This window comes from Eschrichtius robustus, chromosome 3 (genome assembly GCF_028021215.1).
Source record: "Eschrichtius robustus isolate mEscRob2 chromosome 3, mEscRob2.pri, whole genome shotgun sequence".
Taxonomy (NCBI): domain Eukaryota; kingdom Metazoa; phylum Chordata; class Mammalia; order Artiodactyla; family Eschrichtiidae; genus Eschrichtius; species Eschrichtius robustus.
In genome coordinates, this window is record NC_090826.1 from 115,455,691 (window position 1) to 115,468,471 (window position 12,781).

General features: G+C 37.7%; 1 pseudogene; it reads right to left on the reverse strand.

Annotated features, from left to right (window-relative positions):
* Nucleotides 1-10,265: 10,265 nt before the first annotated feature.
* Nucleotides 10,266-11,921, reverse strand: LOC137760672 (deoxycytidylate deaminase pseudogene; annotated as a pseudogene).
* Nucleotides 11,922-12,781: the final 860 nt, after the last annotated feature.

A 12,781-nucleotide genomic window follows, 5' to 3' on the forward strand; every position in this document is an offset into this window, starting at 1 on the left:
AGTGGCCCCCGCTCACCGCAACTAGAGAAAGCCCTCGCACAGAAACGAAGACCCAACACAGCCCAAAAAAAAAGAAAAAAAAGGTTCCCTTGTAATCTAGAGATTAAAAAAAAAAAAATAAAAAATATATATATATATATATATATATATATATATAATTTATTTATTTATTTAGGCTCACCGGGTCTTAGTTGCGGCATGCATGAGGGATCTTAGCTCCCTGACCAAGGAGGGAACCCACACCCCCTGCATTGGAAGGTGAAGTCTTTTTTTTTTTTTTAAATTTATTTATTTTATTTATCTATTTTTGCCTGCGGTGGGTCTTTGTTGCTGCACGCGGGCTTTCTCTAGTTGCGGTGAGCAGGGGCTACTCTTTGTTGCGGTGCGTGGGCTTCTCATTGCGGTGGCTTCTCTTGTTGCCGAGCATGGGCTCTAGGCACGCCGACTTCTTGGCACGCAGGCTCTAGAGCGCAGGCTCTGTAGTTGTGGCGCACAGGCTTAGTTGCTCCGCAGCATGTGGGATCTTCCCGGACCAGGGCTTGAACCTGTGCCCCCTGCATTGGCCAGCAGATTCTTAACCACTGCACCACCAGGGAAGCCCAAAGGTGAAGTCTTAACCAGGGAAGTCCCCCCTCTTTTATTTCTGATATTCCTTATCCTGAATTCTACTTTGTCTGACATTAAAATAGCTACTCGTGCTTTCTTATTATTAAGGTTTACTTAGTGTATCTTCTTCCATATTCTATTTTTAACCTATATGTGTCTTTATTGTTAGAGTGTGTTTTCTGTAGATAGAAAATAGTTGGGTTTTGCTTTTTTATCCATTATGACAATTTCTGCCTTTTAACTAGAGTGTTTTGACCACTTAAATGTAATGATTAAATTTAACTTTAATGCAATTTTTGACATGGGTTAAGTCTACTTTCTTGCCATTTGTTTTCTATTTGTCCCATCTGTACGTTTTCCTTTTTAGGATTCTATTTTTTCTCCACTAGTGGCTTACTGGTATGCCTCTTTTTAAACCTTTTTAAAGGCATTGCTCTAGGATTTACAATATATATTTTTTAATATATCACTGGCTACCTTTAAATAATATTATATTACTTTACATATATTGTGAGAACCATGCACAATGTATTTCCATTTCCCCCCTCCTGTCCTTTGTGTATTGCTGTCAGGAAGTTTACTTTTATATATGAATTTTATATATGAATTTAACTCCACAATTCATTGTTTTTGCTTTAAAGTTATCGTTAAAATATTTCAAAAAAAGAAGAAATATTCTTGAATATTTACTGATGTATTTACCATTTCTAGTACTCTTCATTCTTTTCAACAGATCCAAGGTTTCATCTATTGTCTTTTTTCTTCAACCAGAAGAAATTCCTTTCATATTTCTTATAGTTCAGATCTATTGGCAACACATTCACTCAGCTTTTATTTTCTGAAATAGGCTTTTTTTTTTTTTCATTTTTGAAAGATATTTGCAGGATATAGAATTCTGATTTGAAGATTTTTCAAGCACCATAAAGGTGTTGTTCCACTGCCTCCTGCTTTGCATTGTTATTGACCCAAGTCTGTGTTTATTCTTATTTTCCCCCACATATGTAAAGTATGCTTTCCCCCAGTTGCTTTAAATTTTTTTTCTTTCTCTCTCTTGTTTAGAACATTTGATTTCAGTGTGCCCCAGCGTGTGCGTGTATGTGTGTGTGTGTGTGTGTGTGTGTCACTGAGTTTCTTGAACTTGGGACTCCATCTCAGGTGTTATACTACTTGTCCTTTTTATTTCTTTTTTTTTGGCCACACCACGCAGCATGTAGGATCTTAGTTCGCAGGCCAGGGATCAAACCCTGTGTCACCTGAAATGGAAGCACGGAGTCTTAACCACTGGACTGCCAGGGAAGTCCCAAGACCACTTGACCTTTTTAAATGGGTCACAGAGACTGAACTTCCATCTCTGTCTCCTCAACTTACTGAGATTTCCATGCTCTTCTTGGGTTTTCCCTTGCTATGCTATGATTTGAAAATTGCCTCCAGGTGGAAAGACAGGGGACAATTGTAGATTTAATTGTAATAATATATTTCCTTTATCAAGCCAGATTTAGTGCTGTACCTTTTGTCTTTAAGTGGCTTGTTTTCAGAACTTAAGGGAAACATTTACAACTTCCTTGTTCCGCTTGGTAGAAATGAAAATCAACTAGAGGCCTTGTTTGTGAAAAGCTATTTTAGGAGTTGGAGGGCTGAGGGCTGTGGCAGGAGTAGAACACAGAGATGAACAATTAAACAACTCGGTGTTGCTGATACATGTAGAGCAGTAGTAAAGGGCTATTAAAAAAGGGCAGTCAATCAAAACAGAAAAAGAACCAGGTAACATTACCAAAAATCTCTTCTGCAGAGGTGAAAACAATGCAAGTTGCAAATGAAAAGGATTGCTCAGAATTGTCTTGCATTCCATGTCTGCATCCTGCATAAATTATAACCCCTAGCACTGGAGCTAATGCACTTTGATACACTTGCTGTGACTATATTGGAAAATTAAAGTGTTGAGATGGACTTAGAATTTAATCCTGACCTCTGATATTACTGTGGACTATAATGAGTTCAGTTGGAAAGACAACTACAGAATGACTTATAGTCCATAAGTCAACATACAGTTGTTGGCAGATGGAAGAGACCCATTGTAAAAGCAGGGTAAAAAATTAATCTGAGATTAATTTCTGTTAGTTCTAAACAGATTAACTAGAAATGGAAGAAAGTGGAAAGTTGCATATATGGCCTATACTTCAGATTCTAAAATTCAACAATAGCAATTCCATCACAGCAATGTCAGCTTGACATCTTTTTGGTGAGAGAAGGATACTGACCTTGAGAAATTTCAACTCAAAAATGTGAATGTGACTTATGGTGAATAGTTTTTAGTAGGTGCAAAATTGTATCTTCTGTTATGTATTTTAGACTTTCAAAGTACTGACGATGGTAAAGGAGAGGCAGGAAGTAGAGTTAATTTCTCACCATCATGATCAAGGGGAACCTGACATAAATAACTTAATCAGTGGCACAAGACTAGACAGGGTGAGTTATATAGAGATGGAACAGTTGAGATAGCCTACTGACTTTGCAGTGTTTGAAAAGCTAAGCTAAAGCATCCTTCTGTTGGGTCTGAAAGCCAGCAGATAAGGCAAAGGGACCCTTATGCCCCCTACACATGTGAAAAGAAAAATAAACTCAAGTCTTTTCACTGATGATAAGACATATACTGAGAAAACCCAAGGAGCCCTATTTAAAAAAATCAAATAAGTACTAGAAGTTATAAGGGAATTTTGTCATGTAGAAAAGGTAAATATATGAAAATCAAAGGTGTTCTGTCTATTAGCAATACTTCTCTGTACTAGGAACTGGAAACGGAAATAAACAGTTCATTCAAAAAAGTGACAAAAATATAAAATACTTAGGAATAAATTTCACAAGAATGGTATAGACCCCCATATGAAGAAAACCCTATATGTAGAGTCCTCTGAATGACAAAAGACATGTCCTGAGTTAATGAAAAGATATACTCTATTCTTGTTTTAGAAGATTTAACTTAATTAAATATCAAATTCCCATGATGTATGAATTAAATGAGATTCTAAGTACTATTAAAATGGCTAAAAATATGAAAAAAATATGGTGGGGGTATGGGATTTGCCCTTCTGGATATTAAAACTCAGAGGCACCATCAGGAAAATACTATGGTAATAAAATCAACAAACAGTTGAATAGAGGAGTAGGATAGAGAAGTAAGAAATAGATCTCAGTATATATGGGAATATATGATATGTTATTTTATATCACTGCAAAAGAATAATTAATGAGTGGGCTGGCTATCCATCTAGAAAAAAATAATATTGGAACTCTATCTCATAGCATAAATATAAATAAATTCCATCTATATATTTTAATAAATTTATTATTTTATTTATTTAGTTTTGGCTGTGTTGGGTGTTCAGTGCTGTGTGTGGGCTTTCTCTAGTTGCGGCGAGCAGGGATCTCTCTTCGCTGCGGTGCATGGGCTTCTTGTGGTGGCTTCTTTTGTTGCGGAGCATGGGTTCTAGGTGCGTGGGCTTCAGTAGTTGTGGCATGTGGGCTTCGGTAGTTGTGGCTTGTGGGTTCTAGAGCACAGACTCAGTAGTTGTGGTGCACGGGCTTAGTTGCTCCGTGGCATGTGGGCTTTTCCCGGACCAGGGCTCGAACCTGTGTCCCCTGCATTGGCAGGTGGATTCTTAACCACTGTGCCACCAGGGAAGCCCCAGATGTATTAACGAGTGAGGTTTTGAAGATTTTTTTTAACCAAAATAGGAATTCAGAAACTATAAAATATACACATATTAAAAAAATAAAAATTTTGTATGGCAATAGATGACATAAATCAATTGTGGATTGGGGGAAATATCTATATTGCAAAGTACAGATAGTGTTAGCTAACATTAATAATGAGAAGAGTCTCATAAATTTATGAGAAAAAGTTCAACACTCAAACAATAAATTGGCAAAGACTGAACAGATAAATCATAAAACAAATCCAAAATGGCTAATAAACATAAGAAAAGATAATCATCCTCATTAGTAGTCATGGAAATGCAAATTAAAGTAAAAATGAAATATCCATTCTATCCTAACAAATTGACAACAGTGAAGGAGAATAATACATATATGATTTTTAAAAACAGCCTTGTGGGAAGCTATTTGGCAAAAATCTCTTCACATGAAAAATTCACAGACTTCTCAACTCAGAAATTCTACTCTTGGGACTGTATTTTATTAAAATAAAAGCACCAGTATGTGAGGATGTATGTCCAAGAATGATTGTTGCAGCGTATGTATGTTTACGTATGTATGTAGGCGTATATGTATATATTTTGTAGTGGCAAAAAATAGAAGCAAGCATTAATTAGGATTAGATGTAGTTGCTTAAAGCATAAACAGCTCAAATAACAGGGGCTGAAACAAAATAAAAGTTTATTTCTCTCTCACATAATAGAAGAAATCCAGAGATAGGCACTCAAAGGTAGCTCCATTAAGTTAACAGAGACTCAGGCTTCTTCCACCTCATTGCTTGGTTACTTACTGTCATGCTTCAACATGAAATGCTAATGTTTTATCATGATAGATTCTGGGTAGCAGGCTGGAGGAAGGGAAGGACATCTCCTTTCTTCCCCCTTTAAGGAGAATTCTCAGAAGTAAGACACACCAACGACCCTTCTGCTGCTTCTTGGTAAGTAGTCACAGAAGCACACCAACCAATGTGCAAGTGAAGCTGGGAGATGTAGTATTTAGTCTGGTGATAATGTGCCTAGCTAAATATTAGGTTTTGTTACTAATGAATTTGGGGAGGCAACTAGAAGTCTCTGTTATGGGCAAAACATAGAACAATGGGGGGTCATTGAAGAAAATGAGTTAGGTCTATTAAAGTTGACTTGGAGGAACTACAACAACTTTATGAGGTTTTAAGAATCCTTAATTTATCTTAAATTTTTTCTTTTGTTTATTCACAAGAATGAATAATATCTATGTGTAGAGAAGTTTAAAAGATATAAAAAATTAAAGTTAAAACGTGAAATGATAAAAAAAAATATTGTGTTCATTTGGCAGTGTTTTTCCTTTCCCAGTGCTACCTAAAATATTGGTGTACTTACAATCAATGACATCTTTTGTAACACAGTATGATGAACTATGATAACAATAATTTAAATTAATGTGAATTAGTATAAAATAAGACAACAGATAGCATATAAATCTGATAATAACTCTACATACTTACCCAAAATTTTGCATAATTTTTACTCTTGGTCATTACCCCAAACAACTAAAATCTTAATACATGACCTTCCTTTGCCATCTTTCTCACTCCTGGTAGCTAACTCTTTGGACTATTTGGGTAGCTCCATTCCTCAGCCTCCTGGGACCCATTGATCCATTGCCTGCTTCCCTGATGTGTGTGTGTGTTGGCTCCCTTGCTCCAAAATCTAATGATCAATTGCAATTCACTCAAGAGTTTTTCAGAGTGGAGACTATATATATATTTGGTGGGGGCGGTACATATACTATTTTCTCTTTGCTTTTCCAAATTACTGAAATCTAGGAAAAAACCACTTTATCCAAAATGCAGAATGGTGGATACTACCGATTGGCTTGCTAAATCCTCCTTTGGTACCTTCTTTTATGGCAGAGTCTGGAAAGGTAAAAACCACATTTTTCAAACTTCTTTGCAGCTGGAGTTTGTAAATTAGATTTCACCAGTTAGATGCACTCATGTGACATTTGTGGAACGGTTTTTAGCTACAAATTCAATTTCTTTGATAGAAGTAAACTTATTCAGGTGATCTCTTTCATTTTAAGTGAACTTTGGTAGTCCATGTTTTTCAAGGAGTTTATTCTTTTCTTCAAAGTTGTTAAATTTATGGCATAAAGTCACTTATAATATTCCCTTATTAATCTTTTAACATATGTGGGATCTGTGTTTATTTGACCTCTTTCCTTTCTGTTATTGTTAATTTGTGTCTTCCCTCTTTTTTTTACTGACTAGTCAGGCTAGAGTTTTACCAATTTTATTGATCTGTTCATTGATATACTTTTTCTGTTTACTTCGTTTGAACTTTGTTTTGGGTTAAAATTAAGTTACTTGGAAAACTTTCTGATCCTTTAGAGCCTTGATTTTAAGTGTTGTTAGGTAAGATCAGAGCAGACTTTAGGGTTAATTCTGACCCACTACTTTAAGTAATACCCTCTTGAGTACTTCACTGAAGTACTAGAGGGGTGCCAACTGCAGATCTGTGGACTTCTCTGTGCAGCTTTTTCCTCTCTGCAACTCTGCCCTGTGAACTATAACCACCTTTGTCTTTCTGAACTTCTAACTCTGTATCCTCAACTCAGAGAGACTGCTAGGCTCTACATATATCCCTTTCCCTGGGCTGCATCTTAGAATCTCTCTTTAAGCAGTGAATTGACTCACCTTGTTTATTTACCCTCTCTCAGACATCACTGTCCTGTACTGCCTGATGGTCAATGTCCGAACATTGTTGTTTCATATAGATCGTCGACTTTTTTTAGTTGTGTCAGGCCAGAAGGTAAATGTGGTTTTTGTTTTTCTATCTTGTCTGGAAGAGGATTCCACATATGTGACCTTTGGAAGTCAGGAATAAATGAAGAACTTTTCCTACTCTATTTTTCTTCACTGGAAAATAGAGTTGTGGTTGTATTCCAGGTTCCATTCTCCAGATCTCTGTGTTCATAGACGGTAGTCGTGGTTAGCAGTGGTAGAAGAATCTCTCCAACTCCAGCTTCCCTGGATTACAGCCACTGTATTGAATTTGGCTTTGAGTTTAATAGATTAAGGACTCACCCTCCCCTAAGCACCACTGTGACTCAGTTGTAAAGTGTCCTGTGTGTTAATCATGTTTTTTTATTTTCTATATTTTATGATGCTCTGACATCTTGAGGACCTTACCTGCCAAGGAGGGACTGCTCCTCCCAGGGATAGCTAATTCCTTGAGATAGCAAACAACTCTACTGTGAACAAGTCTTTCATATGCAAACCAACCAATCCAAATCCCATATTCCCCAACCACCTCCATTACTAATTCTCACATACCAAGCCAATATTTTCCCTACCCTTAATCACGCCAGGACCAGGTACCAAACAACTGGAGACCACCCTTATAACTCATAGCCCACTGAAATTATTCAAATTACCCAATCTTAAACTGTTTACTTTGCCCTGCCTTGCCTTCCCTGTGGAAATCACGATAGAGGCTTATGCCCATGCTTTCCCCTTATTCCTTCTCTCTCCTGACTGCTCTTGGTACTATCCCATGTGGCCCTGCATGGCATGGTGTGCCCCTTTCTCTTGGGAATTGTAAGTAATAAGCTCTTCTATCAAAGGCAGTTGTCTCTGTGTCTGTCACATTACCATACCTGATTAAATGCAATCCTGGTCCAAGTTAAAACATCCTGGGAGTCATTTCTGCAATTCTCAGCCTAGACTGTTCTCTTTACCTTTCAACAATTTTGTAACACCCCATTGTTTGTATTAAATCTATTATTGCATAAAATACTTATGTTTTCTCATTCATCACTGACTTAATCATGCAGCTACACAAAGGAGACTCTATAAGAAAAATGTTCATGTTGTTCAAAGCTATAACCCACAGTAATATATTTTTAAAATTGTCATTTATTTATTTATTTAAATTAATTAATTAATTTATTTTTGGTTGCTCTGAGTCTTTGTTGTTGCACGCGGGCTTTCTCTAGTTGTGGCGAATGCGGGCTACTCTTTGTTGCAGTGCACAGGCTTCTCATTGCGGTGGCTTCTCTTTGTTGTGGAGCACAGGCTCTAGGCACACGGGCTTCAGTAGCTGTGGCACACGGGCTCAGTAGTTGTGGCTCACGAGCTTACTTGCTCCGCGGCATGTGGGATCTTCCTGGACCAGGGCTGGAACCCATGTCCCCTGCATTGGCAGGCAGATTCTCAACCACTGTGCCACCAGGGAAGTCCTTTACTGTTCTTTTATTGTGGGTTTATTTATTTATCTGTTGGACCTCAGTTATAGAGTGATGAATTAGTTATACTCCTCAGCTCATGGCATATTAGCATCTTTGGTCTGGGCAAGGACATTTTTTTTGTTTAACTTATTTATTTATTACCTTTATTCTCATTATCCAATTCCATTCCCACTTTCATACATAGGCAACTATTTTAAAGTGTTTCATGGGTAACTTTTTGTTTATATATGTCCTTAAAAATTGTTTTGTGTGCATGCATTTTGTTTTCACAAATGGTGTTTGATATATCTATCATCTCTATCTATCTACTACCTATCTTTCTATCTCTTACTCTTTCTTACCTTTCCTCCCCTAAACACTGTTTTAAGATTCCTCTCTATTGCTATATGTACATCTAATTTGTTGTTTCTAATTGCTGCATAATAAGGTGTGTGTCTACAACATAGTATCAGTTTTCCTATTGAGGGACCCAAGTTACCTCTGATACTCCACAATGAAGATCCTCATACTTGTTCTTTTATGGACATAAACATATAAGAGCACTTTAAAAAGGTAATAATCTTTAAGACAAAGAAACATTTTCTCAGCAAAGGTACTGAGCATGTTTATTAAAAATTAAATGAGATTAAAGACAAGGGACATAGCCAAGCATCCCCCAATTCAACAGTGATTAGTAACTGAGATCTGTGTCAGTGAAGCCGTGGCACCAGGAGTGTGAAGGAGCTTCCATCACCAATAGATCTGGACTAAAGAGCCTCAAGGTGGACTAAATTTCTCACATTTCACTTACTAGATAGGAATTAATTTACTCTCCTCTTGTAGAGCAGACTTGGAAATGAGCTGTGTTGTCACATGGAAGATCAGCGACATGTTTCCACGTGGGGGAAGAAGTGGGCATGCCCCATCCTTCCCACTTATACAACCTCAGCTGCCACCACAGCAGAACGTTGTCTTGGGGACAACAAGGTTAGACAGGCTGTCTCCCCCAAGAATAACTCCTTATTCAGATTAACTCACTGTAAGTGCTCCATGTGACCAGCAACCAGAAATTGGAAGCCTCCAAAAGGGACAGCATGCCACTATTTTGTGTGTAGCAGGATAACAGGAGCAGAGGAAGTATCCCTGGCTCAGCTATGATCATCATCTATCAGGACAGATGTGCCATTTTATCTAGGTTTTTGGGTCGGTGGGTGTGTTTCCCTAAACCCTCTAAAGCAAATATTTCAGTGCTACTGTCATTTGGGCCCTATTTTTTTTCCCCAAGGACACTTCATGTTATGCTTCATTTGGGCCAGATGTTCAAATCAGTGTATCTGTTCGTCTTCACTAAGAACACAACAATTATTTATTTGTCCTTCCAGCACACGTAGCAGAGAAGAGCAGCTGCTGACATGCAGCGAATGACAGATAGCTGATGCCCTTCTGCAAAACCACCAGCATCCCAGCAACCCAGGATACAAAAGGGGGTGGTACCCTCATTCAATCCCTATGTGACAGACCGTCTACAGGCTCCTTAATTTTAAACCCTAAATGAATAGCTTAAACAGATGTAGATTTCATGTGACAGGAGAGACAGGAAGATATGAGGCTTTATATTCTTCAGATGTCTACTTTTGCTGTACTGACTGTTAAAAAGTTATGTGTAACTTCAAGAAGAAAGGCACTAGAAGCTTCTTAGCAGAGGGTAATCCCAATCTTCTGGAGATTTAACGAGTTGTAGCTCACAGAATCTTCTGGCTCCGTCTGCTGTTAATTGAATCAAAGTCAGTAAAAGTCTTCCTGTACTTTGGTGTGAATTTTCTGGATGTGAACCCAGCCATATTAAATATGAGCCTCACAGATGTTGTCTCATCACTATCATGGTATTTATCAGACATGGGAATAACTTCTTTTATACTGGCCTGGATGACAAGCTTAGCACATTTACATGGGAACAAGGCAACACATACTATAGACTTTCACACCAGCCAAATTTTTGTTTGTGACGGCATTCAGCTCGTTATGGCACATGTAAAGGTATTTGGTACCCAGCTTACTCTCCAAGGTAGCAGGTCATTGCTATTGTACCCAATCCCTACGATCTTTTTTCTGCCTTTAGGATTCAGGCTCTGACTTGCGAATTCGGATCTTTGCTTCTCTGTGCTGATGATAAGAAGGCCACTGCCATGAAATACTCAGGCCATTCCAAATAGTCACCCCCTTTTTGCAGGAAACTTCACTGAAGCTGGGTTCTCATGGCTGGTACCTGCCCATCCTCCTGTCCGGGATTTGCAAACCTGCAAGTTCCTTTTGCCACAGCCAAAGCATGCCCAGGCCATTGGCAATATCTTAAATAAGCCAGTTAGCTCACTGATTTTCACTGTTTCTTTGTTCCAATGTAAGCATTTTAACGTCCACAAATTTCTCTTGAAATTCCACTTTGCTCAAAAATTGATGGACCTTCAAGGGAGATTTCAATACAATTCTCACAATTATTAGTAAGTACGGTAGCCAGAAAAATCAGCATAGATGTAAAAGATTTGAGGAGCAAAATAAAAATATTCATCTAGTTGACCTATATAGAATCTGCATTCAAAAACTGGACAGTAAAACTGTACATCTCACAGATTTTGTTGAGTAATGTTTTTATTGTTATTCAGTCTTAAGTTTTTTTAAAATTTTCAGCATAATTTCTCTTTTGATTAATGAATTCCCTAGAAGTATGTTTTCAAACCAATTATATGGAAATTTAAACATTTACCTTTTTGTTATTAATTTTTAGATTAGTGATATTATGGTCAGAGAATGTGAATAGGGTCCATAGCTACCTGTTTTTTGAAATGTGTTGAGACTTTCTTTATGGCTTAGAATATAGCCATTTATATATTTGACTCATATATACTTGAGAAGCCCACGTACACCCCAATTTTTAGATGTAGAATTTTATACAGGCCAGAATAATTTTTTCAGCTTCATTGAGCTTTACTTGACAAATAAAATTATATTTAAAGTGTAAAAGGTGATGATTTGACGTACATACACATTGTGAAAGGATTCCTACAACTGAGTTAATTAACACATCCATTACCTCACATATTTATTTACCTTTTTTTGTGTGAGAACTCAAGTTCTACTCTCTTAGCAAATTTCAATTATACAGTACAATATTATCAACTATATTCTGCCTTAGATCCTCAGAACTTATTTATCTTATAACTCAAAGTTTGTACCCTTTTACCAACTTCTCATTTCCCCCATCCCATAGCTACTGGCAACCATCATTTTATGCTCTGTTTCCATGAACTTGACTTTTTTTTTTTTTAACATCCCACATATAAGCGATACCATTCAGTATTTGTTTTGTTTTTGTCTGGCTTATTTAGCATAATGCCCTCCATGTTCACCTATGTTGTCACAAATGGGAGGATTTCCTTCTATTTAAAGGCTGACTATTGTTCCATTATATGGAACAGTATATATTGTTTTGTATTTTGTTATGATTTTGTCGTTAACAGATTGTTTATGTTAAGTGGAGCACAGGGTGTCGGATTGTGAGCTGAAGTTTAACAATAGACCAGGAGAGAAATTGAAATAGAGAATTTTATTACTCATAGGTCCTGGAGGAGGTACATGGCAAGCCTAGAGGAACCATATGGAGAGGTAAAAGCGGACTGAAGACAGAAAGACAGAATGTGGGGTGCATGCCTTTGTTAGGGTCTTTGGGTAGAATGCTTTGGGGTTCCCGGGCTAAGGCTGGATTGGCCAATTAGAGCCAAAAGAGTGAGGTTTTGGTAAGCCCCACCAGGGTCTTACTAAGGAGCACATGAGAGGAAGGCACTGGGAAACAAGCCAGGAGGACTGCTGATCACAAGGGCTGCTGGGGAAGTCATATCAGGAACTTAACATTTACTTGTGACTCTGTGGGCCACAAATCTGGACATGTGCTTCCATGGGTTTAAGGTTACTGCAGGCCCCTTGACTAAACAAAATGGATGCTGAGGCAGCAATACCATGGATCAGCTTAGCTAAACTCTCCACAATATACCCCATTTAAAAAAAATCCATTCATCTGTGGACAGACACTTAGGTTGTTTCCATACCTTGGCTATTGTGAATAATGCTGCAATAAACATGGGTGTTAAGATATCTCTTTGAGATAGTGATTTTTTTTCCATTGGAACCTCCATACCGTTTTCCATAGTGGCTATACCAGTTTGCATTCCCACCAATAGTGTTCAAGGGTTCCCTTTCTTTCACA